General features: G+C 35.6%; 1 protein-coding gene across 1 annotated transcript in view; it reads left to right on the forward strand.

Annotated features, from left to right (window-relative positions):
* The window catches only part of ROBO1 (roundabout guidance receptor 1), a 482076-nt gene that overhangs the window by 134795 nt on the left and 323438 nt on the right, over window positions 1–23843 (forward strand). The window lies entirely within an intron of this gene.

Consider the following 23843-nt stretch of genomic DNA (forward strand, 5'->3'; position numbering starts at 1 on the left):
TAGAAGAGAAAAGGGGAGTTTTATACCAGTTCCTCTGTTTTAAAACTCCAGTTGAATCCTCTTTTCAAATTGCATGAAGAAATTTAAGGGAAAAGGGGCATTGATATTAGGCAAAGTTCAGATTTCCGTTGTTAAAATGTGATGGGGCTATATCTCAGTTTTGCTGTAAATTACAGAATGTACAAGGCAACCACATATCATGGTCTTGAAGAAAATTTGGGGGAAAATTAGCCTTTTGTTTCTGTTCTCTTATAGAAAGGATTAGCTCATGCACTTTGCTAAACTTATTCTTATTTCTCTTTCAATACAAGAATAGATTCTTAGTTGGTCATATTAAGTGAAGAAAGGCTTCCAAAATGTATAGCTGTATATGTAGTCAAATATATAGATTCAATTAGATGCTGATGGAAATATGGAGTCAGCATAGGATTTGCATAGAACTAAAATTGAGCAAAAGCTTATATGGAGCAAAGTAGAGAGACAGAAAAGAACCAAGAGTTTGGTTACAATTAGTGAGGGATTGGGGCATCATGAAGGTAGGAATTGTGTTGTCATGTGCCTTAAGCAGGAAGGTCTGTCAGGAAAAAGTGGGCTGCATATAAATCCAGGCAGACTGAACACTGGAATCCTGAGAGATCTGTCAGTCAAGGTTATGAAACCTGGGCTCCCGATCATCTAGGCACACGGGACTCTGAGGCAGAGTGGAGGCAGCCCAAGGTCGAACTCCAGACAGAGTGGGCACTAATTCTAAGAAAACTGCAGAATTAAGTGGTTCTTTTCCTTACGTTTCAGGTGACCCTTCATGTCTCCACTTTGGGTTCAGGGCAACCCTGAGTCCAGGTTGCGTGGTGTAGGATGGAGATGCATGATTTTACTGCCCCCGCTATCTCTCAGTACTCTGCTGTAAGCCTTTGCTCTCGATTTTGAGCCCCTGCAACTTGGTGGAGCAGTTCTAAGGTGTGGCCTACATTGAGTCTGTTCTTCTGTTTAGTACTTAATCCACATCATACTCTAGTATATGAAGAACCAATTCTGATTACATTTGGGATTAAGAAACCACAAAAACAATAAAACAAAGAGCAAACTTAGGCTGACCTGTGTCCGTTTATGTAGTTTAAGTATTTGCTGAGTAAAGGTCTTTATGCTACCTTACAGCAGGTAAAGAGTTTTCAGGGATCAATGTTGAATGCTAAGGAGTAATGGTTTGAAATGTCACATGAATATAGAAATATAATTGTGTTCACCACTTAAGTGCTGGGACTTTTCCATTCCCTTTTGTTTGTTTCTGAGCACCTTGGGCTATGGAAGAGGATGATAGATTAATTTCAGTATTGGTATAATCACACATTCAATAATTCTGCTTTTCTTTGAGCCCAATTTTACTGACTTGAGATAGGTGCTCTAAAAGTTTTAGCTTTTAAAAGAAGCATCTATTGCAGGCTTACTTTTGTGTCAGACTGTTTGAAGTCTTTTTCATACTGTATTTCATTGAGTCCTCTCAGTAGTTACTCTTTTTTTTGTTTGTTTGTTTTTGTGTTTTTTTTTTAAGTCAGGAAACTAAGGTTAAGAGAGGTTAAGAAACTGGTGGCCCAAGTTTACACAACTAGTTAAGGGGCAGAGTTGGGACTCCAAAGTCCGTGTCTCATTCTCATTGTGCCCTCAACAGTCTCTGTAGAGGGGACAGGAAGGCATGCTGGTTTTATCTTTATGAAACCACTCATAAAGTTGTTACAAAAGTTTTTATTTTACCTAATCAAATTCCCCTTGTATGTAGGCAGAGTCATGAAAACAGATCATCTTTCAAATGCTTGTTTAGAATACTGTTGGAGGAAACCAGAAGGTTCTTTTAACTGGCTTTTACTGTTGGAGCTAGCCTGGAAGAGATTTAATTTAAATATAATTTAATGCAATCTCCTTATCTTGTAGATCAAGATGTAAGGGTGAGCTGAGTCTAAGAGATTTGTCCTAGATGCCTCACTTTTTAGAAACAGAACCAGCTTTCTTGATTCTCAAACCAACACTTTTCTCTGCAGGGCCCCATATCCTGGGCTCATTCCCATGTGAATGAAAATTCTAATTTACATTAGAAGGGCCCTGTACTCACTGGGAAAATGACTAATCAAATTGAACTTTCTGGTTCTGATTTAATTTGGTGGCATTAGTAGACATGGTCTTAGGCTCTTGGGAAAGAATTATTGAAAACTAATTTTAACTTGACGAAGAATAATCTAATATAAAATTTACCTTAAGCAACAAAAACTTAAATCATTGTATTTGTAAACTGGGACTTTTTATTTGGGGTACAATGTTTGTTTATCTCAGGTTATGAGTAAATTCTCAAATGATGTATCTTAAATAATAGGAATAAATATTTTAAGTTTATATTAGGTAAAAAATAAGAAAGAAAATCAGCCGTGGGGCTTTGATAGGAAAACCATTAGATGTGATCTCTTCACCTGTTAAACCCAGCTGTCTCTTCTGGGATTTGGCTTTTGCGCTCTGAGAACCGTTTCTGTGAAAATCTAACGAGGAAACTCTAAACTGCTGGTGACAAGAGTAGCCTATTTTACAAACCATGCAGTGACCAGGATCAAGTATCAGAGTACAAATTCAAGCCTCTTTCTATTTTTCATATATTGAGTTTGGTGGCATTTTGTAAAACTATCCTTTTTCCATTGCCAAGCTGACTAATCGAGTGGTCTGTTGACACCATCTGTCTAAAGAATCCACAGCCGCTGCCATGACTTTTGGTTCAGTTTTCAGTAGAAATGCATTCCATCAAGAAAGAAATCTTTTTTTTTTTTTTTAATTTCGTAAGTCTAACGTTGTGAATCACATTGGAATTTCCCTTTCTTTCCTTCGGTTTTTCAGTCTTTTTTTTTTTTCATTGTCCAAACACATTCATTCATTGTGTTTCAAAAGAGTTGAGTACTGTGGATTTTTGTGATATATTAATAGAAATTAATATATTGGCCCATGATATAAATATAATATAGGATGCCTATAATGTTTGAAAAGAAATAATTTATCTATAACTTGTTTTTTAAAAAAATATTCTCTAAATGATTCTATGTTTCTTAGAAATTAAAACAGCAAAAGTGTTTTGTTTTAAGAAAAATGCTTTTGATTTGGTGAATACTCATGGTTTTATTTAGGTAGCTCATGTATTCAGTCTTATAAGTTTGTTTTCGACCTAAGTAGTACAATCCTGATTGTATATTTTATGAGAAAAATATAATAGATGCTAAACACCCTTTGAAAATGAAAATTTTTAAAAGAAACTAAATTTAAGTGTACTTCATGTCCGCCTCAGACATTATAATTTGGAATTAACACTTCACAATAATTCAGAGAACCCTTAAATGATAAATACTTGGTGTTTATGTAATTTTTTTATTTGAATGAATCAAATTCTTTAACCCGTACTACCTCCTCAGTTCCCACTGAAAAGTATGAAAAGTATGCCAGAACTCATTCAGTTGCCCTTATTATATTTTATATGTGTGCTTGAAAGTATATAAAAACCTGTGGTGATTGCAAATAAATTTAAGACATGGCTTTCACCTTAAGCTGTTAATAATTTAGTTAGAGAATAAGATATACACATGTGAAAGTTTAAATATTAATAATAGACAATCAAATATTAGTTATAGATGACAAGATGACTTATCATAGTATTTTTTTGAAAATAAAGAAGGCATGGATTGTACTGGTCTAGCAAAGCTTCATGGAAGAAGAGGAGGTAAATAGAAACTTGAAGGCATTGATGAAGTGGAGAGGTGATAGTGTAAAATTCCTAGGAAAGTCTCCATAGTGACACCAGCCAGGGGAGAAAAAGCTTGATTTAATATAGAGAAATTAGTGGATTAGGATTATTTGGTTGCAAGTGAAAGAAACCCATTCAATAACGAAAGGAAGTTTCATCGACTCATATGCTCAAGCCAAAAAAAAAATGCATTGGTGGGATCAGATGTAAGGGATGAAGAGAACAAATAACTAAATGCCATCAATATGTTTTGATTTTCTCTCCTTCGCTTCCTCTTGTGTGGCTGTTTCATTTTTCTACTTTACGGACAAATCTTTTCCATGCACGAGCAAACATGATGCTTGGCAGCTCACAACCTAAGAGCTTTTCCCTGCCGGCTCTAGGTGAGAACATCCCAGGGAAGGATTCCAGTTGTCCTACCATTAGTCTTGTGGGCATTCCTGGACCAGTAATTGGTGGCACCAGCCTGGGGCCCACGCTCACCACTGTGATGTAGGAATGGAGCCTGTTACCTGAGGAATGGAGGAAAGGCACACTGGCCAGGGATTCCCCCACGCTCACAAAAAAATTATGACTGTGGACAATTAATATGTAGCTGAAGAAAATTTCTTTTTTCTTTTCTTTTTTTTTTTTTTGTGAGGAAGATCAGCCCTGAGCTAACATCCGTGCTAATCCTCCTCTTTTTGCTGAGGAAGACCGGCTCTGAGCTAACGTCTATTGCCAATCCTCCACCTTTTTTTTTCCCCCAAAGCTCCAGTAGATAGTTGTATGTCATAGTTGCACATCCTTCTAGTTGCTGCATGTGGGACGCGGCCTCAGCATGGCCTGAGAAGCGGTGCATTGGTGCGCGCCTGGGATCTGAACCTGGGCCGCCAGTAGCGGAGTGCCAGCACTTAACCACTAAGCCACAGGGCCGGCCCTGAAGAAAATTTCTATTTGTTACTTACCCGCTGAGGAGAATGAATGATTTTAATAATCTTTTGAATCAGTCAGTGAAAGATATTGAATCATGAATGAAATTAGGAATGCCATTCAGTGTCAAATTCCTTTACACGTTGGTGAGCTTATAATATAAGTCTAGTTAGTACAGTCCTGACCAGAACCATGTATGGTTGTTTTTTAATTATAATATCATTACTGTAATGATTACATTGTAAAGTTCTTAAACTATTTTAAAGTAAACACGTTGATCCATTCTTCATGTTCATGAAAGAGATGATGTTATGATTATAGTATGTAGTGTTGACTTGGTTTTCAAAGCACAAATGTTGAAGAAACTGTCCTGTTTATCTAGTAGACCTTCAGACATATGCTTTTGACACTACTTGGAAAATAGTCAAGCTAAGGCTTTGTTGATCCAAGAAGTAAAAGGAATTCTAAAAATTACACTGTGGACTCCAGTCAGTTGTGTGAGAACTAACTCATATGACCAATGGCCCCATCCCTTGCTATGAATATTTATAAAAGGAATAGGTTTACTAGTCTTTTAGATATTTTAAAGGATTTAAAATGTCAGTACAAAGCATTAGATTTTTACCTTTTATCCGATTTTATTGTCATAGGAACTCTTCCATTTGTCTGCTAGATCTGTAAGGTTTTTAGTTCATTTTGTGTTATGCAGATTAGAGGGATATCAAGATTGCTGCTGTTGGCGTGGCCTCATTAATGACCCGTTTCAGGCTTTTAGGGCAAACCCATTTGCCTGCATTGAGACCTCTTTCTCTGTGCCTCATGAGGCTATGTCGTTTTTTTTGTTTTTTAATTATGGTACAGTGATTTTATTTTATTTTTATTATTTATGTATTTATTTATTTTTTTTTGGTGAGGAAGATCAGCCCTGAGCTAACATCCATGCCAATCCTCCTCTTTTTGCTGAGGAAGACTGCCCCTGAGCTAACATCCATTGCCAATCTTCTTCCATTTTTTTTTTCCTTTTTCCCTCCTTTTTCTCCCCAAAGCCCCAGTAGATAGTTGTATGTCATAGTTGCACATCCTTCTAGTTGCGCCACCTCAGCACGGCCAATAAGCGGTGCGTGGGTGCGCGCCCGGCATCCGAACCCCGGGTCGCCAGCAGCAGAGCGCACGTACTTAACCGCTATGCCGCAGGGCTGGCCCTGGCTATGTCATTTTTTATGTTATGAGTTGGTGGTTCTCAAACTTTGGTACCTGAGCCAGACCTCAGACCTACCAAATCATAATCTCTGGGCTGAGTCTTGGGCCATTTTAATATTAATAGCAAACTTCCCAGGTGATTCTGCTGTGCACCAAATCTGAGAACTTCTTTTCCTCTTAATTCTGTTGTTGCTGCTTCTGAGAGTATGGTGACATATTTTCTGCAAATCTAAACTAGCAATAAACACCCAGAAGTGTCATGTATGGTGAGAAAAGCTTTGCAATCAAATGACCTAGATTCAAATTCTAGCTCAATTACTAACTGATTTAATAATCTTGGGTGAGTCCCTTGAGTCTATTGTTCTTAGTTGCCTCAGGAAAACCAGGGATGATAAAAGCATCCATTGACTGTGGATTTGATGAGATGAATTATGACACTTCTGGAAGACATTAAGTCTGCAGAGATTTTTTGGTCTTTGTAATAATTACTTGATCATTCTATTACTTTGGTTATTTTATGTTTTAGGTGATTTTTTTTTCTTTTTTTGCTCAGAAAGATTCGCCCTGAGCTAACATCTATTGCCAGTCTTCCTCTTTTTGCTTGAGGAAGATTTGCCCTGAGCTAACATCCGTGCCAGTCTTCCTCTATTTTGTATGTGGGTTGCTGCCACAGCATGGCTGCCAATGAGTGGTATAGGTCCATGCCTGGGAACTGAACCCAGGCCACTGAAATGTGAACATAACCACTAGGCCACAGGGCTGTCCCCTGTTTTAGGTAATTTTAATATTAAATTCCCTGAACAAATCATCTGGACTTCTGAATCTATTCTGTTTTCAGATTTGGGAGAAATGATATTTAAGCAACAATTATGCTTTTAGCTCCTTAAAAGTATAAAGAAGGGGCCAACCCAGGGGCGTAGGGGTTGAGTTCTCGCTCTCTGCTTTGGCGGTCCAGGGTTCGCGGGTTTGGTTCCTAGGTGCAGCCCTTATCTAAGCCATGCTGTGGCAGATGTCCCACATATAAAATAGAGGAAGATGGGCATGGATATTAGCCTAGGGCCAATCTTCCTCAGCAAAAAGAGGAAGATTGGCAACAGATGTTAGCTCAAGGGTAACCTTGCTCCCCCTAAAAAAAAAGTATAAAGTAATCTCACTTTAATGTACCTTAAAGATCAGAGAGGTGGGTATAGTTTGAAGTTTGAAAGTGGTGTCTTTGTGGTAAATGAGCTGTTCACATCTTCATGCAGTAAGGTATTATTATTAACCAGAAAAACCTTTGGTCTCTTTATCCAACATCAAAGGAGGAAAGCAGAAGAGAATCAGCATCATAGGAGTATGTATTATGTTCAAGGCACTGGTTTTAGTAATTTGTCGTAAATTATTTAATCTGTGAAGCAGATATTATCACCAGATCTACAAAATCATCAATGCCTGAATTTTGTTCACACAAGCTTTATTTGTCATATTCTAAGTAAGTATAAAAAGAGAAAAGTATTCTATTGAGGTAGTTAGTATATAGTTTACTATTTCTCTTTTCCTTTGTCTTTGCTTAACCTCTTGGTTCCTTTCTGTATCCCCATTTTGAGAAATAAAATATGCTCCAAATATAAAATTACCTTATAATCATTTATAGGTCATTCCCTTTCCCCTATGTATTCAGAAAGATTACATTTAAAAATTCAAAAGTTTCCAATGAAAAGCATACTTAGTTATCTTCTTGTTTTTGTGTGAAATATATCTCACTCATAACTCAATAAATTGTTAGCAATGTTTAATAATGGTAATTTAACTCCGTCTGCAAACACCAAATGCTTCAGTTGTTGTTTATTTTTCAAGGGCAATGGAAAATTAAGTTTGTATCCATATGATTTTTATATAAAATAATCATTTTCATATATTTGGCTTTGGGTTTTTTGAAAGACTAACTTTAGAAAATGTGAGGGTTTAAAATCTCCACATGATGCTGCCAGACACATCACAATAGGCTGCTGTTTCATACAACACATCTGCCATTGAACGTGAGCACTAAATGAGACTGTGCTTCCCAGGCGGGTTTGCTGAGAACATCCAGGAAGTGGGGCTCATGATAGATGTATTTAATTCTACTACTGTTATAGGCATTTTCAAATACCTTGATCTAGAGTCAGGATAAAATATGTTATGGTCAACCTTACTCTGTGATCATGTTTCCAGCATTCTGTGCCAAATAATTAGCAATATAACCAATATGTGATTCAAAATAGTTACTAGGAAAAGGACATTTAAGTTAGATCTTCCTTTTATTTGTAGACTTGTAGCACGATGCTCTATGGCATTCTCCCCCATCCTTTATGAGTGTAGGAACCTGATTTTAATGTCTGAGCTTCTGTAGTGATAGTGGTTATAATTTTACTAGCATTTGACTTGGGGGAACAGAGCTACTGGCAATTCAGTAATGTTTTAAAGATAATTTGTATTTTATCAATCTCAACAACTATCTTATATTATAGAAAATTTGTGTGCATAACAGTAGTTATTTAGTTTATAGAGTAGTGCTTGATGCAGATAAAGTTTTGAGATTCACTCATGTGCACCTTGGCTTTATGAAATTCAGATGATTTCAACTTATTGGAGTAGGGTCAGAGAGGCTAAAGTAATTTACCAAAAATTATACCTCAAACAAGGTACTTCTCTATTCTGAGCCTTCCTTTCTTCAAATACTATTATATTTTAAAAGAGTAATAGCATGGATACTCATTAAGATAAAATACATAAAGACTGGCACCTAGTTATGCATGTTATAGTTAATGCATTACCAGTAATGAAATGTAATCTAAACTTTACTGGTATATCAAGTGAATGAAACTTTTTTGTTCGACAAGAAAAATGCGTTACACCTCGCATAATGCAGACTTGTACTTCGTTGTTGATGATGAGTTGACTTAGAAACAGCTCCTGAAAAAGGAAAAATAACTGAAGTTTGGCCAAACTTGATTCTTTAGTTTATTCTTACTAATTTAATTAATTTTCAAAATGTCAAAGAGTTTATTTTGTTATTTTAAAAATCCATATTTTGGGGCCGGCCCTGTGGCTTGGTGGTTAAGTGCGCGCGCTGCGATGCTGGTGGCCCCGGTTCGGATCCCGGTTGCGCATCGAGGCACCACTTCTCCGTCCATCCTGGGGCTGAGTCCCACATACAGCAACTAGAAGGATGTGCAGCTGTGACATACAACTATCTACTGGGGCTTTGGGGGGAAAAGATAAAATAAATAAAATCTTTAAAAAAAAAAAAAAAAAAAAAAATCCATATTTTATTTAAAACTGTATTTCTGCAGTTACCATAAAGCATCATGCTTTCCATTTTATGACTCCTGACACTTCCACCTGATATCTTGCTAGTATTCTTTGAGGTCCTTATGAAGTTGACATGTCAAAGTGGTTAGTCCTTAAGTTAAACCAATGGCCTTTTGAACGAGATAGCAAGTAAAATGTTCAGAGGATCTTTTGATATTTTTGTAATAGGACTTTAAAAATAAACTGTATTTAATACAAAATATTGATTTCCCTCCACCTATAGTTTCTTCGACTTAAATAGGAAAGTTCATTTGGTTACATTCTAATCCCAAAGTGATTTGCAAATGTGTGATGTGTTTACCTTTGGAAGACTAAAAGCAGGTAAACCTCAGAAGAATTTTGTATGTAATTGTAGCCAATTTGAGAAAATCAAAATGGTTTTCTTTTAGATAGCATTCAATTTTACCCTGATACAAGAACAGTTATCATATTTCTTATAAGATGAAGAAATCATTTTATATAATGTTAAAATACTTTTGTTAGATTTAGAGGTTTTTAAGTTTTGGAAATTTTTCATATTGATGCGAGGGATTACGTTTTTTAAATAAAAATTACTGAAAAATGTGGACCAACGCTAGAGCACTAAAAAAGTAATAAAGAAGGAGGGTCATCATTGCTTTTTTGCTTCTAAACAAGACATATCAAATGCTATATGCAGATCAAGGACACTCCCACTCCTGGGTACTATCTAAATGAGGGAAGTCTTTGTTGCCCAGTTTTCTCTCTTTGTTGGAAGGAGTGAAAGAAGGAGGGTTGAATGTAAGGCAAAATCTAAAAACACTCATGAGGAGGCAAGCAAGCTTTTAGTTACAGGAACTAGGTTTGGCTTAGAGTAATACAACGACAGCCCCGGGGCTGGCCCTGTGGTGTAGTGGTTAAGCTCACATGCTCCACTTTGGCGGCCCAGCGTTCACGGGTTCGGATCCCGGGCACAGTCCTATGCACTGGTTATCAAGCCGTGCTGTGGCAGCATCCTACCTATAAAGTAGAGGAAGATGGGCACGGATGTTAGCCCAGGGCCAGTCTTCCTCAGCAAAAAGAGGAGGATTGGCAACAGATGTTAGCTGCGGGCTAATCTTCTTCACCAAAAAAACCCCAAAACAATAGCCCAGTTTCAAGGATGAGGTGGAGTGGGGAGGTGGGCAAGGGTGACCAGATCACAGCAAAACAGCGGTGCAAGTCTGGCTGGATGAGGATCACGTGGCCTTAGATTTCCTCTGCCCATGGGAGGCAGTGCTCTAGGGCTCCTCGTAGCCCTGAAATTAGGGCAGTTGGCTTCAGGCAACTATGAACAATCTTGACAGATGAATGGATTAAAAGGAAATAAATAGGAAAACAGCAGTTGGGAAGAGGAAGGGAACTGGATACCTAGCATTTATTACCTATGTGCCAGAGGCTCTGCTAGGAACTTTGCATTTGGCCTTCGTAACAATCCAGTGAGGTAAGAGTTTTCATTCCAGTTTTATATCATTTTACAGATAAGGAAATTGAGAATCAGAGAATGACATTGCATAGAGTTACATAACAAGTATTAAGGCATGGATTTAAAGCTGTAGAATAAAAAACAGTTGTGTGTAATAATCAAGGCAGATAATTCATTCATCTCTCACAGAGAGACAGACCTGATGAAGTGTAGCATTTGTCTAGGGAAATTAGTTGATACTTAGTGGTATTTTAGAATGTGAAATAATTTTTTCTCCAGTCATTTCTAAAGAGATGGAGCTCTAAAAAAATGTTGGTTAAGAGGTGCCAATGTTATTTAAATTAAAGCAATATGTTTTCATATTAAAGCTCGATAGTTAAACAGTATGAATTCATATTTCCTGTGAGGGAGACACAATGACTCAACTTTGTAATGGAAGCAGAAGTAGATCAGGTGTTCTCAAAATTTAATGTGTATCAGAATTACTTCTGGTGCTTGTTAAAAACAGATTTTTAAAAGACTTGGTTCAGTAGATCAGGGGTGTGGACCCCTGACATCTGAATTATTAACAAGATCCCACCTCTCTAGTTCACTCTGATGTTCCTCAACAGTTAAGATCTGTGGGTATAAATTATGATTTTCATTGTGATGTATACTAGTGTTTAAGAGCCACTAGTATAGGTTTTGATTTCTCCCTTTGCATTTATTTTCACTTAACGTAGATTAGAACTGTCTGGTCCAACACTGTAGTCACCAGTTGCATGTGACTATTTAAATGAAATTAATTAAAATTAAAATAAAATGAAATAAAAGTTGAGTTTTAAGTGCTCAAAAGTCTCATGTGGCTGGTGGCTACTATATCAGAGAGAGCACATATAGAACATTTTAATCATTGCAGAAAGTTCTCTTGGACTGTACTGGATTAAAATGTAAGAATAATGAAATTCAGTCCCATTAGAGTTTTTCTGGTATTGGGAATTATTTTTTAAACTTGTCCTTATTAAATATAACTTTCTTTAAAGAGGAACAGACATCTTCCTTACGAAAGTAGCTTTCATATTAAAAAAAATTTCTAATTAAATAAAAAAGATCACATGCTTTATTCTTTTGTTCTTTCTCTGAAAAGAGTAAGCATGCTTAAACAAAGTAAATTACTTAGATGGCTTCAACTTGTACTTGGAATGGCAATCATCTGAAGATTCTTTTGATGTAGCTGGGATTTTCCTACTGAAAAACTTCCCCAAAGAACATTTCTTACTGTGCTCAAAGAAGTAGGAGCAGCCTCAATATTTTATCACTTTATAAAACAAGTTTAAGGGCCAGCCCCATAGCCTAGTGTTAAGTTTGGCACGCTCTGCTTCAGTGGCCCGGGTTCGGTTCCCAGGTACGGACCTACACCACTCGTCAGCAGCCGTGCCGTGGCGGTGACCCTCATACGAAATAGAGGAAGATTGGCACAGATGTTAGCTCAGGGCAAAACTTCCTCAGAAAATAGAATAGAATAGAATAGAAATAAAAAAGAATAGAATAGAATAGAAAAAAGTAAAGTAAAATAAAGTAAAATAAAATAAAAAAATAAAAAAATTAAATTAAAATATAAAAAAATAAAATAGTTTAAAAATGATCTGCAAAAATGAAGCTAAATGTTCTAAACCACCTTCAGGATTTGTCCTAATATTGCTGCATTACATGAATTTGTTGTGTGTATCATCAAAAGAGTTTCTTTTTTTTTATTGAGGTATAATTGATATATATTAGTTTCAGATGTACAACATAATGATTTGATATTTGTATATATTGCACAATGATCACCACAGTAAGTCTAGTTAACATCCATCACCATACGTAGATACAAATTTTTTTTCTTGTAATGAGAACTTTTAAGATCTACTCTGTTAGTAACGTTCAAATATACAATATAGTATTACTAACTATAGTGACCATGCGGTACATTACATCCCCATTACTTATTATTTTATAACTGGAAGTGTGTACCTTTTATCAAAAGAGTTTCTGAATAAAATATGCATGGAATTTAGCATTAAATCTTAAATGTAACTATGTTGGTTTGATGGCATTTTCCTGAATATATTGATTATGGTTTATAAATTATCAAGTGAAATTATCTTGGGAAAACATATAATATAATTAGAGTTTATAATTTGAAACATATAATTCTTGAAATAGAAAAGTTCATGGGAATGGAATAGAAAGTCACCTCTGTACTCTTTTTTAATATCATCTGTTGAGCTTCAAGTTGGTTTTTAAAAGGTCTTAGAGTTATGTCATATTTAATGTATGAAGAAACTGAAATTTACAGTGTTGGTTTCCTTTTCAAAGTCAAGCACGAGTTTAAAATGAAAACCACCCTAAACTGGCTTTCTTTTTGTCTCAGATCCCAAGCCTTAGAGCTGTTGGACTGAGTTGTGGAATTTTTACTTCACAATGCTTCTTGAATTTTTCATTTCTTTTTCATTTTTATTACCTTTGTTGCCTCACACCTGTATTATGGAGGTGATTAACTTATCAGTTCCTGATCTCCTCCCACTACCCTTCATCCTGCCTAGCCTTCGAGCTCCTAAACAACATTTCATCATGTTATTTCACTCCTCAAAATCTTTTAAGAACTTTCTTGTTGCTAATAGGCTAGAATCCAAAAGCCTTTCTTGAACATTGTTAGATCTCTACAGTTGGGCTAAAGCAAGCATTTCAACTCTTATTTTCTAGTAGTGTTAGACTGAACCCCTCATACAAATCATACTGGGCTTCTTGTTGCCACATTATTCTCTGTTCCTTCCCTCTGTACCCCATCTGGAACATCCTTCCCACTCACTTCTGCTTATCCCACAGTTATGGGTTGAATTCTGTTCCACAAACAGTTGTTAAAGTCTTAATTCCCAGAATCTGTGAATGTGACATTATTTGGAGATGGGATCTTTGGAGATGAGCAAGTTCAGAAGAAGTCATTAGGGCGGGCCTTAAGCCAATATGACTAGGTCCTTATAAAGAAGGGAAATTTGGACACAGAAGCAGAGACACAGGGAGAATGCCATGTGAAGATGAAGGCAGTTGGGCGTGAATGATGCAGTAGAAGCCAAGGAACTTCCAGTAAACCACTAAAAGCTAGGAAGGAGGGAGAACAGATTCTCCCTCACAGCGCTTAGAAGGAACTAACCCTGCTGCTGACTTAGTCTTGGACTTCTAGCCTCCAAAACTGCAAGACAATAAATTTCTGTTGTTTAAGCTTCCTTGCTCATGATACTTTGTTATGGCAACCCTAGGAAACTGATACAAACACTTTTGTTTTTTAATTAAAAAAATTTTTTTGCATTAATGCCCCTCTTCAAGAATCAGATGGCCTTGTCTGTGGATGAATCTTCTCTTTAGAGAAATGCAAATATATTCATAAACACAAAACCTCAAATAATTTCAGGGGCAGAGAACCTCTAACAAATCTAAGTCATATCCAGCCCTCCATATCCGTCCAAATCCTCTTAGAGGAAGCAGTCTGCCCACTTCACTTAGCTTTCGGTTCTCATTTCTCCTTTGGCATTTACTGTATACATTTTGCTTTTGTTACTTCACCACATACTTCTTGGACTTGGAGCTTTTCAACATGTTGTAAGCCTTTCCCAACTTGAAAACTGTAATCTGTCTAAGTCCTGAACCCCTAGATTGTAAGATTTTGAAGTATAGTGTTAGTTCACCAACATCACAGGGTTGTTATATATATATAATGTACGAGGAAATCACATGTTCATGATTCACAATAAATGCCTGGAAGACACTCAGTGCTCAGTGCTTAGTGCCAGCTGCTGTTGTTCCTTTCCTAGTAATATTAGTGTCTGCTAAAATACTTCTCCACAGAAAATAACTTGAACTTCCTGCTTGGGCTAGGGAATAATAACAGGTGTTACTTCACTCAGCCTGTGCTAAGTCCAGCATCAATTGATGAGTAGGTGTGAAAAGAGCTTTAAAATGAGAAGGCAGAGGGCTGGCCCCGTGGCTTAGCGGTTGGGTGTGTGCACTGTGCTGCTAGCGGCCCGGCTTCGGATCCCAGGCCTGCACCCACGCACCGCTTGTCTGGCCATGCTGAGGCCGCATCCCACATACAGCAACTAGAAGGATGTGCAACTATGACATACAACTATCTACTGGGGCTTTGGGGGAAAAAAAAATTAAAAAAAGGAGAAGGCAGAGAAGCAGTGTTGCATGGCAGCGCCATGGAAGGGTGGCAGGCTCCAGGGTCCGTGGCTTTGAGTTTGATTCTCAGTTCTCCATGAATTATTTGGTAATATTGTGCAAGTTATTTACTCCTCTGAGCTTTTCTTTCTTTATCTAAAAAATAAAGATAATTATCCTTATATTTCTTGTGCAGATTGGAACCTCTTCTAAGACTGTGTTGTTTTCATATCTCCATGCATGCCCAGAGACATTTGCATCCACTTCCAAGCATTCACAGACACTTTGAAGCACATCCCAAACAGGCTAAGAACACCTCTTCTTTTTCTTTCTTTATTTTTTTACTGAAGATTGGCCCTGAGCTAACATCTGCTGCCAATCCTCCTCTTTTTGCTTGAGGAAGATCAGCCCTGTGCTAACATCTGTGCCAGTCGTCCTCTATTTTGTATGTGGGACACTGTCACAGCATGGCTTGATGAGTGGAGCGTAGGTCCATGCCTGGGATCCGAACCTGTGAACCCTGGGCTGCCGAAGTGGAGTGCGCAAACTTAACCACTACGCCAGTGCGCTGGCCCCAGAACACTTCTTCGTTAGTCTCTTTTACCAAAGATTTTACTCCTGACCTCATGTTTATGGGATTCAGAAGAACAGGGTCCTCGTTCTGGCTACAGGGGATTATTTGTTGTCAACTTTGATCAAATATTTTCAATCCGTTGATTAGTTTTTCTTTGTTTGGAAAATGTGAGGGTTGACAAATTTATCTGTTCTTATTCCAGCTTTAACATGCTGTATTAACCTCATTTTACGGATGAAGAAACTGACCCAGTAACTCAGGATGGAGAGTTAGAAATTTATGGGCCTAGGAAAAAAGCCCTATTATTCTGACATGAATCCTCTACCTTCTCTCCTCCCAACTGCCATATGGAGCCACAGTATTTTTCTAGTTTTTCTTACATTAATTTGACAGTTAAAAAAAATATCTCTGGGTCTATGGCATTTATTCTTATACAAGGTAAATTCTTAAACAATTGTACTGTTTAAAGCATAATTTAGTGGTTAAATGCCCAAATTCTGGAGCAGACTGTGGGGATCTGAATCTCTGTTCCATCGCTTGGTGCCTGTGAAATTTTGGACTGGTTACTTAATTTCTGTGTCTCTGTTTCCTCATCCATAAATTATGGATAATAATAATGCCTCATTCAGGATGTTTTGAGGATTGTGAGAATTAATTTGGCTAATGAAATTGGAATATAAATGCATTTTAGTTATTGTTCTATTCTGACATTCAAGATTAATGAGATAATTATAAAAATCTTCTTGTGTCCTTTTGAGAGTTTTTGAGAAAGCATCGTTTGTTTTTACTACTCTTAAACAATAGAACTAAGTAACCGTGTAGAACTAAGTCAAACCAAGTAATGATTCTGTAGGTTATACAGGGTGGCACTGCGTCTTTACCATCTCCTATGCATCCTATGCTCCATAAGAATTTTGATTCATATTTCTCTTTTCAAACTATTTTTCATATGCAAAAGCTACAACTCTTGTAGTTCTGTAGGGTTTTTGCACTTTTATTGGCAGTGTCAGGTTTGCAAAGAGGGATGAACGTTTTTCATCTGGAAGGCCACAGAAGTATTGCTTATATGTGTATGGTGGTAATAAATCAGAGAGGGGGGACTTGCTGTAGATTGCAGTTAAGATGGTGTTTTGTGCATTATGGCTGAAAACCATTAGGAAAGGAAATGGAAACTCTGGAAATTGGCATAAACTTTACTTTGGCTGTGCGTATGAATGTATAGTGCATTGCAATGGTCAGAGTGAAGCAAAAACAAACAGAACACTAGAAATAATGGTCTGCTTATAGTTTGCCAAGAGAAAAGTTTATGAAGGGAAAAGCCAGTAAAAATATTTAATTCCTTAAGTATTTTCTTTATCATTATTTATTCTTTTTCTTTTCTCATTCTATAATCTCATTTTAGTCATGCAGTCTAAAGCAATTGTTTTAAATTTACCTTTACTGAAATGCTGTGCTTTCTGTGTATTAAACATCAACTACTATATTGACACAGATCTGTTGCTTTACATGGTATCCTTGTAAAATTTTTAGATATTATATATCACTAGTTGGTTACATACTTGAATTTATTCGGTGTGTAACACATCTACAATATAACTTTGTGGCTGATCCTGTTCTTTCCTGTGTACTTCTTACAAGCTCTTTATGTGCTATCAATTTTAGCTTCCATCTACAATTTATAGGGCTAGGTACTGAGTAGTTACTCAACAAACACTTGTTGAATTGAAGTAATTTTACTTCCATGCATCATTTGGGATTATTTTTTTCTTGGACCTCTGCCATTTAACAGTCGTCCTTCTCATGGGGTTTTGGAATTAAACCACGTAAAGAAAACAAACAAGTAGAGAATTTACTATAGGTTTCCTCTTTACGTTGGTTTTCTGTCTGTGTTTCCACATTGGGTAGGCTATTCTATACTTGTATTAAAACTAAGAAACATCAAATCTGATAGTAATGTGGCAATTCCTTTCCTTCATACACTTTATCTTTCAGTAAACTTTTTTCTTACTTGGCTAATAAGTCGACTAGGAACTTCTGACTCTTTTTGTTTCCATGATGTTTATTCACTGTAGTTTAAGATGTAATGCATTCTTTGTCTTAAAAAGTTTATTATATCTTAGGACAATTTGAATAAACTTTTTATTATTTCATTTTGTAGTAATTTTGGTACCAATTACCATGATGGAATTTTTTGCATGGGATATTGTTCTTTCAGTCTGTTCCATCTGACTTTTTAAGGAGAAAGAGTCAGCAACTGTCTTGGTTTATCTGGAACTAACTGATGGGGACTTTCATTGCTAAAATTGGGAAGGTCACAGTTAAACCAGGATGAGTTGGTCAAGCTAGGAGAGGATCCCTATATTTAAAAAGTATGAGTTAATTTCATCCTACTAATTTTGTCTGTATTAATAAGCTAGAAATGCATGGATTTTTCCATATACTTTTATTGGGCAGTTGTGTTCAGAGAAAGGCATATTAGTGTTTTCCCGCTGAGGTTACCTATTGGAAAGCAATTCTTGAGACTTGGTTCCAAAATGATGCTGTATATCTGATTATCTAATACATCAACATTTAAAATTACTTATGCTTCCAAATTATATGTTTAAACAATTGAGTTGTGTGGCTAATGGATAAATAAGCATTAAAACTTGAAGATTTTCTGAGACTAGAATTTAAAGTTGTTTTGAGAATTAACAAATATTTGAATGTAAGTTTTAGTTCAAAATCCCTGAAGGGATATAATCCAAAAGGAAAAGAGGGGTTGACTCAGCATCAGCATTTTAGAGGGAGGTTTTGATCAGTGTGAACAAAATTGAAGGCACAAATGAGCAAATTTTAAAAGGTGATATAACTAGGAATATGACATTAAAGAAAAATCAGATATTTAACAATATATTCATACCCAATTTCCAATTCTATATATTAAAAGATTGTAGAGAATTTTATAGTGGTATTTTAGAAGGGCAATATTATATTCGAAGTACCAAAGAACTGTAAGTTACAGATGAAAAAGGTGGAATTTAGCATTTTTAATAGTGTCAAAATGTTTTTTGAATTATTGGAATTTTTTAAAAAGACACCTTATAACAACTAAATTTTGAAGATACGTATCAACCTTTAAATTTTTTAAACACCTTGGTCCCCAAATTCAATAACTAAGATGATATATTAAAGAAATAATTTAATATATGGATAAAAGTATATACACAGTGATGCTGAAATTTAGATTTTGATCATCCTAAAAATTTGGAAATAAACTTTTCACAAGGAGGTTCAATTAAGTTAATTGTAACACATCTGTAAGATATATTATTCATACATTTAAGGATATGTTTTTCATTAGTTCTTAGTGAAAGGGCAAAATGTTTATAATAAGCAAAAAATTAATTATAGAATATTTTATATGTAAAAATTGATAGACTAACACTGGAAGGAAAGATATTAAAATAATAGCCTTGGTTTTCTCTGTAAGAACATAGGATTATAGATAAGTATTTTATTATTTGTTCTATTTTGTACTTTCCACATTTTCTACAATGCACTTTTATTGCTTGTTTTAATCTGTATTAATTTTTGTACCTTTTTATTTATGAAAGGAAGCATAACACTTTTTTTCTGTTGATTTTGAGGTACTTCTTTATAGTGTCAGTTAATTTTTCAGTTGAGTAAAGTCAGGACAACAGCTCAAGTTATGTTAAGTTATACTTCCTACTCCTGGAACAAAATTTGAAAATTTTTTCCCATTTCTTGACTCAGTTATTTCATAATGGGAGAATACATGAGTAAAATGTTATTTCCTATTCATTATGAGGAGCGTATTCTTGCAAGTATACATTAGTCGTATGTATTTTAATTTTTTTAATACATGGTCATACTAAATACTGTGTTATGGTTTGGCTAATATCTAAGTAGAGAGGCTGTTGGGAATAGTTATTATAAACATAAACTCTGGAGCCAATTTACCTGAGATGATGGCTCAGATCTATCATGTATTAGCAGTGTGACCTCAGGTGAATTACTTAATGTTGCTATGTCTCAATTTTCTCATTTATAAATTGAGGTTAATAATAACATTGTGGGGGCCGGCCTGGTGGCCTAGTGGTTAAGTTCGGGTGCTCCACTTCTTCCACAGCCCGGGGTTCACGGGTTCAGATCCCAGGTGCAGACATGTGCACTGCTTATCAAGCCATGCTTGGTGGCGTCCCATATAAGGTAGAGGAAGTTGGGCATGGGTGTTAGCCCAGGGCCAATCTTCCTCAGCAAAAAAAAGAGGAGGATTGGCAACAGATGTTAGCTCAGGGCTGATCTTCCTCAAAAAAAAAAAAATCATAACATTGCGTTTTCTGTGTGTGAGAATCAAATGAGTTAATGTATTTAAAACACTTAGAAAAGTGTGTGATGCATAGAAAGCACTGTAAACTGTTTGCCAATATTAATATTAATAGCAGTAGTTGAAATAGTAAATGGTATAATTTCAGAACACTCAATAGTATGAGAAATACGTATCACAGTAGGTACAACCTCTAGTTCAGTGCTTCTCAAACTTAGCGTCCATTAAAATCACCTTGTGTACCTGCAAAGTACCACTTACAAATCCTCAGACTCAAGGAGTTTGACTGAATAGGTCAGGGACCGCTTATCTACACTTTTAACCTCACCCCTGGTATTTCTAAAGCAAGAAAATAAAGGATACTTAGAAATTAGAGAAACGTCATCAGCATATAAAGAATGATCACACATTGAGACACACTGCTTTCATTTGTTTAATGTTTAAAAAAAATTTTTTTAAGGTTGCCTGTTGACTGGTTTTTCATTATTCCAGTTTGGCATGCCTTTGTCTGATGTTTCAGGAGGCTTTATTTTGATGAGCCTATATTTGCTTCTGAAAACACCTACATGCAGTTTTATGTACTTGTAGTAAGCAAAATACTTATTCCAAAGAATATGACTCTTACTTTTTCAAAAAAACCGTATTATATAAATATAGTTCTAAAATTAATAACAAAATAAATTTAAAAAACACCACCAACAACCTTATACCTCGTCCTTCTCCATCTCAGTTCTTGTTTCAGTGCTAGCAGAAAACTAGAAAAATACCCATTACGTTGAGAGATTCTACCAGTTATTACATGCTGAATAGGAAAAATGTAAGTATATGTTGATAATGTAATTTGAGCTTAATTGATTATTAATAGAGGGTCTCGCAATTGCTCAAAAATAGTCAAATGTGAAGTGAAAAATAATTTGAGGTTTAAAAAAGATGATTTTCCCTGGGTGGCATAGACCAGGAATGACCTTGTAATGGTATTGAAGACAAGTAAAATAATTAGGTCTATTTACTTCCTAAAGAGAAGGGGTAATTGATACCTGTTTATCGGTTTAAATCCATATCCAGTCTTTGAACTCCTGGTGATCACACAGGGCATGACCCAGCAGCTCTGCACCTCGGGGTTTGTGGCCTCTATTCATTTAATCTCATACAGACTTTCCACCTTCTAGGAAAGCATAGTTTTGCTTGAAGATGTTTGCTTCCATTCGTTCAGTGTTGCATGCAGTACGTTTGCTTCTACTAATTGTAACGATGTTGCATGTAGTTTTGCAAACACAACTCTTTCTGATTTGTTTACTGGTTGTTTATGTGTGCCCACAAAAAAAGTTTAATGTTGGCTTAAGAGATATAAGTGCATATACATTGTTAAGTGCACACAGTGTATATCCTTCACATTAACTTTGCATCTTTATTTAGTAGCTAAAAAAAGAGAGAGAGACAGATACTACTAAGTTTTTGTTTTTATTTGTTTGCACTCTTATGTCACCTGCATCTGGCACAGACCTGGTGCACTGTGAATACTTAGTACATGTTTGTTGAGTGAATAAATGAATGCTACAGGGTTAGCAAAGGTTGAATTTTATTTTCTCCATATTTTTCAAAAATTTTTTGTTGGCTTTCACACTTCTAAAATAAAGTACTTTATTATGCAAATAACACCAGGACATCATAGAGTACTAGAAACTGGAGAAACTTAGAGAAGGACACAAAAACTATCCATTTTTTAATGGTCTCTAAGAAATCAACGTTAAGATTCCCTTCAGATCTTTTTTCTAGGTCTCTTTCTCCTCTTTCTCTCTCTCTCGGTGTATCTGTCCTGCTAGAATTGTACCTCTTACACCTCTATTTATCCTTATGTTTTCACCGCTCATGACACTGTGTACAGGTTTCAATGGCCTTAGAATTAATTTTAAAGAGAGCTCCCTACTTTGAATGGACAAAGTCTTGTTATCTCCACATGCCTTCAGGGAGGCCATGGCTTCGGGGCTCCTTTCCACTGTGGATGTCTGCTTCCAGAAGGAGAAGTAATGATTTCCCTTACTTTCTCCTGAACTCAGGGGTACACTGACTGCCTCCAAGCATAGATGTGTGTCTATACCATGATCTAAACGATTTATAGATACATAGGGGGTCATGTTCTTTTTCCATTATCTGATCATCCCTTCATCAAATGTTTGTTGAGTACCTGCTGAGTGCTAGGTGCTGTTGTAGACACTGGAGATGGTGAAGTATTTCAGTTATGGTCTAACTATTTAGTAACTAAACACAAGTATTTCAATATTATAAATGCTTTCTAAACAAAACTAATATTAGGGGGTGACCCCATGGCCTAGTGGTTAAGTTCGGCGCGCTCCACTTCGACGGCCCAGGTTCGGTTCCCAGACACAGACCTACACTATTCGTCAGCAGCCATGCTGTGGTGGTGACCCACATACAAAATAGAGGAAGATTGGCACAGATGTTAGCTCAGGGTGAATCTTCCTCAGCAAAAAAAAAAAAACCAAAAAACTAATTTTATGGCTCTTTCCTTCAAATTAATTAAACCACCATCAAATAAGGACTAAAACTATTATATTTCCCTTTTAAAGTTGCATTAACATACAAAATAATAAATGCATATAGATATATTACTACAATAAAAAAAAATTTAAAAGAAAAAGAATTCCAAACTTACCTGCAAAAAAAAAAAAAAGAGCACAAGTCTCAAATCAGAATGCAAAAAAAGAAAAAAAATGCTCTTAGAATTAGGAGAATTTTTGAAATTCTTATGTTTTTGCATGAAAAGTATATATGTTAGGATTTTATATATGGTAGTTTTCCTCAATTAGATCAACTACACATAGCTTTGTTTTGGACTGTTGAATTATTTACTTATTTCTTTAGAAAATAAAGATTACTGAGTAGATTTTAAGTCAACATTTGGAATGATTAGACTCTGCCTCTTGGCATTCTTTATTGGGGTGGCCCTTAGAATCTGTAAGAACTAAATCCGAGATGTAATGAGAGAAATGGGGAAGATAGAAAGGTAAAATGACACTTTGCTAATGTGTGAAGAGTTTCTTTAGAAATTCTTGTTCATGTCAGAAGTAGTGACAGAGTTTTAAAATGAGTGAAGTTGACTGCATTCCTGTAGGGATTTCTCAGTAATCTTTTAAAAGGTTGTTTTAAGTATTTTGTTTTCCAAAAGTGTAATTGTCTTTAGACAATTATTCCTAAAATTACAATTTCATACTCCATCTCACCAACATTAATTACTTATTTAGATTCAAGTGTTCACTAAATATGGCTCAAGCATGACTACTAATTCAAGAAGTAAAATTGAAAGCTACTTTAATTGATTTTAGGTTATTGATTCTTAGTAAATTATATCTATAATGGACAGATTCTATGAAAATCTAATGCAACTCTTGAGAGAAAGAATTGATCAATATTACTTTACATAATGATTTTTTTTAAAACTTCTGTATGGTTAAGGAATTGTATTATATCCATATTCATTCTTACATACTTTTAATTTATGACTTAAAAATATGTTTTTAAACACAAAAATAAGATTATTTTCAGAATAAAGATTTTCCTCTCCGAAATTTAAATTCAGGATAGAGGAAGATTGGTAAGCATGGTTTATTTTATACAGTTATAAATTGTTGAGTTGCCCTCAATAAGGAAGTCTGCTCATGTTCTGTATATTGAGGTTATAGTTGGCTCAAATTTATAACCATCTGCTATTTCCATATTATATATAAAGAAATGAAATGTAGATTAACATTGATTGCAATACCATGTAATTTGCCCTAATATGTTGAAAAGACAATACTAGGATGAACTATTTTTCTATAGCAATAAAAAATATTCACAGGACCACCCAAGTGCTGTTTTCATAGGTCAAAATATTGTCCAAAATCCTTGGTCTGTGAAAAATGGTCCTAACAGCTGAAATAAGCTATTATATTTTCAGACCTAAATATTTAGGTCCAGTAAGCTAGGCATTTGTGAATTTTGATAACTTTAGTGCATCTACAGAGAGTTGACTTGAAATGTCATTATGTATAAACTCTTCATCTATATTCTAGCTACCCATAGGATTTTTATATTCGTAATGAAAAGGAAAAGAAAGACATAA

Source organism: Diceros bicornis, chromosome 27 (genome assembly GCF_020826845.1).
Source record: "Diceros bicornis minor isolate mBicDic1 chromosome 27, mDicBic1.mat.cur, whole genome shotgun sequence".
Lineage (NCBI taxonomy): Eukaryota > Metazoa > Chordata > Mammalia > Perissodactyla > Rhinocerotidae > Diceros > Diceros bicornis.